A 5,809-nucleotide genomic window follows, 5' to 3' on the forward strand; every position below is an offset into this window, starting at 1 on the left:
TTTTATCTTACTTGCTTTATATCTATTGATTTTTACATTTTGGATATATTTGTTGTATTCTCTATTGTGGGATGGGTTTTTGATACTATTGAGTGAAAAGCCCACTACCCATGCTTTGAGAGAAAACTTAAGATAGAATGGTGGTTGCATAGTACTGACTTATCGAACATAGTTGTCTTGATGGATTGGTGCGAAGACCCCACCTAGAGTAGATTCCTCATGAAGTATTATTGGCTTGTAAGTTACTTTGAGATTATGATAATACTTTCAAGAAGGGGTTTGTGACTCTAGGTACTTTTAGCAAACCTATGGCTTTTGAAGTCGAGGGTAACCTCACTTAGAGTAGAACCCCTTGAGTGTATCGCTAGCCCCAAAGTTATTCTGCGATGATAACATTATTCTTATCCTAGGATCAGTGACTATAAAAACCTTTGTGAAGCTTTAGAACTTCTGTGAGGGGATATAGGTTTTTTGCAGGAAACCTAAAACTCAACCTACCTTGAGAATCTTATGTAGATTGTCCAGAATACGCCGAACCTCTGAACCTAAAATATGCATAACATTACATTACATGCATTTGCATTTGGGCCTTATTCTCAGGGAATCTTAAAAGATTTATTTTGTGTAGTGAGCATCTGAAATATGGGTTCAAATAGAAAAAAACACTTCCTCTCAAGTTCAAGCTACCCAAGATAGACAGTTTGGTAGCCTTGAGTGGCAAAATAACACCATGCAAGAAGAACAACTTCACAGGAAGGTATGGATAGATACTGAAGTTATTGGCCATAAGTGTAGATGTGGGGGCCTTAGTTGCTTTGGCTTAATATTATGATCCTCCTCTCTGTTGCTTTACTTTCCGAGACTTTTATCTAGATTCAACCATCGAATAGTTTGACAGACTTTTGCGTTGGTATCTGAAGGATCATGCTCCGTTAACAGGCTTATGGAAAAATAGGGAAAAGAGAAAACTCAGGAGTCGGTTATGCAAGGGGGGGGTATTAGCACCCCTCACATCCATTGTACTCAACGGGAATAAATTTGCTTGTTCTTTGTGCACCTGGATCTTATTATCTGGGGGTTACTAGCTATTGGTTAATGGAGAAAAAATAAGTTTAAATTAGTGTGCTCGCCAAGGATTCAGACACTTGTGCCTACGTATCCTCATTGTGCAATAAGGAAGTCAGAGCTCTGTAGTTCCGAGTATAAAATGGAGTGTATGTGTGTGTGTGTGTGTGTGTGTGTGTATGTGTGTATGTGTATGTGTGTTCATTGTTTTTAATGAACAATGTTAACATTCGCGTTTTAGAAGTTAACCTGCTTGCATGCTCACGCATGGGACACTTAAGCGTTTGTTTGTTTGCGGTAGAATGGATGTGTTTGGATCGTATTCTAGCAGTTAAACATGACTTGCATGCTCATGCATGGGAGGCTTAAGCATTGTTCTTACCACGGTAGAACGGAAGTAACACGTTCTTTGAAAAAAGGTTTTGGATGCCCTAAGGCAAAAAATTGGATATTATTGGTTGTGGTTATTTTTAGACTTGGAGATAAGTATTAGACCACGAGCTAAGTACGACCGACAATCTGAGTACTTGGGAGTTAAGAGGACAGTTGCATCCTAACCCCTCTTATTCATCTAAATATTTTTTGCTTATGAAATTGTTTGGCGAGTTTAATAATTGGTACCCAAAGGGAGACAAGCATCTAACCACCAGCTAAGTATGGTCAACAATCAGAATACTCAAGAGTTGAGAGGGTAATGGCATCTTAACCATATTTTTCACTCTTAGAGAACCATATTGAACTCGTTTTATTGTTAAATTATTTGAATGGAAGTCAAGTATCAGGCCACAATCTATGTATGGCCGACAACCCAAGTACTTGTATGTTGTACACAAATACGTACACCCCATCTCTGTCTTCCAGTTTATTGTGATTTTTTTTTTTGAAAAGGCACTTGACGTTGGATCAAGTCTTTGGAATTTATTTGATTATGAAAGGTGTGATAAGAATGGGATAGAAGTGTGATAATGTAATGGTATGGATGGGATACTTGACGTTGGATCAAACACTCGCGTTGCTTTCAAATGAATTTGATTTAGAAAACACTTTATGTTGGATCAAATGTGTTTTTATTCTTTGGAAAAGGTTTTTTTTATCGTTTGATTTTATCTTATTAGTTAACATGCAAAAGAAAGTAATAAAGGAAAGAGAAATCCTAAACTATTACATGTTCGTGGGAATGGGGGACATTGTACCCACAATGGGGGATGATACAAATCAATACATGAAATGGAAAAGATTCATACAAGTTTACAACAATATCATGCCTAAAATAATCAAGTGAGCATAGTAATCCTCAAGCACAATCACAATCATTCAATGCAAATGAGATGTATGCAATAAGAATGCACATTAGAATCTAGGTATAAAGTTATACACGGTCAATATGAAACACACAAAGGCAAGGCTAAATGGATCAAAGTGGAATCATGCATCAAATGATCTTCAAACAAAAAATGAAACAAATTCTAATGGGAAATTAAGTTGAAGTTAACCACAAAGATCAATTGAGAATTACCATACAATGATGTATTCTAACATGGATCAATCAAGATTCTAGGTTAACTATATTATCAAATTACTTTCAAGTAATTAAAAAGTTTCAAAGTGATTAAAAAATTTCAATTAAAATCTAATGGAGATTAGCCACTAATTATTCTAATTTGATAATCTTTATGTCAAAAAAAGAATTAAAATCATTAACAAAGATATGTAAAAAAAATGACAAAAATAAATCTAAAAAAGATGCAAAGGCAAAGCAAAAGGAGGGGGTTTAAGCTGAATATGAGGTGATAACAGGATTAGGGCTCAGGGCTCATGTGCACAAGGCCCATATGTTTACTTAGCATGAGTCAGGGAGGAGAAATAACATTACTAGGTTGCAAGAATGAAAATACATGGGCCAAGGGAGAAGAGCATGCCCAATGCACATGAGGGAAGGGATATTAGCTTCAGATTCAAACAAAATGAAAAAAGAAAAACGTGCACAAGGACTTATTTGAACACCTCATGTTCTCCTGGCCTGAAAGTCATCGTCTCCTCCGCGCAAGAGGTCGCCTCTGGTGGCGGAGGAGGGCCAAATCATGATTTTAACCACTAATCTCTTTGTATGTGTCTCTTTTACACGAATCTATCAACAACTTCTCACAATTCCAAAACCTAAAGCCTAAACCGGTTCTAATTATGTATGAACCCTAAATGTCAAAAGTGAAATTAAATACTCCTCTCAAGGAATAAAAGCCCAAGAGGTTGGGGCTTTGATTCCTCACACCTTGGATCACATCCTGGTAATAATTTTGAAGCAAGAAGGTGAAATTGAGCTTACGCCGCCGGAGACGACGGATATGACGACGGAATTCCAGTAAGGTTCTTGCTATGAGCTTTCCTTGCATCTGAAATTCAACTATTCTTATTCCCTTTCTTCTCTTTATCTCTTCTTTTACCCTGTCATTCTTCTATTGATATTTCATGAGTGATGGATTGAATTGAGGGTGAGGTAATGAGAGAGATTCATGGAGAATTTTGATTAGTGGATTTCAAAGTGATTTGGTTCAATAATGATGAATGATTGGAGATGTGAATGGAGTGATGAATTCGGTGAATTATTAGGGTTAGTTTTGATGAAACTCAGGGTCTGGAGTTTGATGAATGAAAATTGAGTGATTTCTAATGAATGAAGGTGAATGATGGGATTCGTGCTGAAGTTTGGAATGGTGATGAGTGATTTCTGATGAATGAATATGGATGATGGAATTCGAGAGAGTGATGGTGATATTTATAGGGGTTAGGAATGGGTTAGATTTAACAGCAAATTCTGTTAGAAGTTAGTTGATGATGAGTTTCTGAAACTGATTCAGTTGGAAGTTAGTTATGCATTTTATTTTCTGTTAGGTAGTTAGAATTATATTTTGTTAGGTTATTGCAAGTTAGTTGGATTATTTCTATTATTTATGAGTTTGAGAGAGATTTTTGTGTTGGTGAATGAATTGATTTCTATTCATGAATGTTAGTATGTGAACTGTTGTATGTTAGCAGTTAGAAAGTGATTGAATGAATTTTTGTTTGCACTGAGTGTACATGTTTGATTGTATGCTACTGATGCATTGTTGTTAATGTGTGATTGTATGGAATAAATTTTGTTACTATGCATTGCCTTGCTTGGTTTTTAAATGAAGTCCATTACCCTGGTATTATGATGCATTGTTGTTGATGTGTTATTTCTACTGCATTTCCTATTTGAAATGTTGATGGGTCTGTTATAGCAGTTAGTGATTAAATTGGATGTATGTTGGCTAGTATGTATTGCCATAGGTTGTTATGTATGCTTTGTGTGATTGTTTAACTGTTTTGATGAATGCCTTATAATGAACATGATTGGGGCATGCAATGTGGTTGTTGTACAATGAATTTGTTAGGTGTTGGTAAGTTGTTTAAAACTGGTTTATAATGAACATGTAGATGTTTGGCTGCTAGTTATGTATGGTCATACACTATGTGATGTAAATGATAATGATGCTTGAAATGTTAGGCCTTTTCAATGATAGTTGGAGTATTTGGATTGCTTGAATGTGGGGTTGTTTCCATGAAAGTGAATGCAATCGTTTATAGTATGTGACTGCCATGAAATGTTTGGTATGATTGTTCCCATGTGCATGGTCTTGGATTGAATGATTAATGAATGTGTGATTGGGTTATGATGAATCAAGTTAGTGGTTGTGTAAGCATGCTAGTTATGCTTGAATTAGGTTTGATTGTGATAACATGTATGTGTATGTAATGTGAATGATTTTGTAGGGTGATGTAGACATGAGAAAGCAAACCAAGATGACTTGTATTTAAAGAAGATGGTGAATGCATAAGTTAAAAGTATGTGGAACCTTTTCAAACAACAAAGATAACTTGGTGGAGAAGCAATGTAAGAAATGGGGTTTAGGATCATCAAAATAGTCAGTTGACTTGATCAACTAGTTGACCAAAAAGTCAATAGTTGACCAAATGTCAACTTAGGTAGAAAAATGTATTTTTTTGTATAAAACAATTTGTAATGGCTTTGATGAAGTCATACTTTGTAATGAAATCCCCTTTATTTGAAATGCAAATGGGCTTGGAAGTGAAATGGAATTTAAATGATGTATTTAATGGAATGAATTTGAATGAAACATGACTTTGAATGAAGTGAACTTAATTGGAGCATGACTTAATGAAATGACTTTGAATGGATGATTTAATGGAGTGAACCATAATGCCTTTAATGAATTATGTCATGCCATGAATTGAATCAAGTGAATCTTGTAAGTCGTTGAACTAGACTTGAACCAATGAACATCAATCAAGATAAAAGATCATGAACATGTAAATCCTTTAATGAAACCTAATCAAGTCAATGAATCCTTCATGAATGACCAAATGATCCAGATGGTACTCAAACTTAAATGTCACACACAAGGAATGATAGTGCCAAAGTTTAAAATTAGGTTTTGGTTGATCAAGGTGATACAAACGAATCCTCAAACCTAAATGCATATACAAGAGTCAATGATGCAACACAAATTAAGGTTTAGCTTGGTTGAGCACCTCAAGATGCTTGGAAAACCCTAGATTTCATCAGGTACATACAACTACACCTTGAATTTATGATGCATGTCCTCTTATCTTGAATAATGCCACTACAAATGAAATGATTAAGTGTGAATGTATGCACATGATTTATGGCTATGGACCATATGAGAATTGTGATGGGTAGGGT

The 5,809-nt window shown here is 35.4% G+C and overlaps 1 long non-coding RNA gene across 1 annotated transcript; it reads left to right on the forward strand.

The window, feature by feature from the left end:
- The first annotated feature begins 2,957 nt into the window (after positions 1-2,957).
- LOC127085937 (uncharacterized) lies at positions 2,958-5,243 on the forward strand. Its single transcript, XR_007789345.1, has 2 exons — positions 2,958-3,424; positions 4,858-5,243. It is a non-coding gene; the product is annotated as an uncharacterized LOC127085937 (long non-coding RNA).
- The last annotated feature ends 566 nt before the right edge of the window (positions 5,244-5,809 follow it).

The sequence above is a fragment of the Lathyrus oleraceus genome, chromosome 5 (assembly GCF_024323335.1).
Source record: "Lathyrus oleraceus cultivar Zhongwan6 chromosome 5, CAAS_Psat_ZW6_1.0, whole genome shotgun sequence".
Lineage (NCBI taxonomy): Eukaryota > Viridiplantae > Streptophyta > Magnoliopsida > Fabales > Fabaceae > Lathyrus > Lathyrus oleraceus.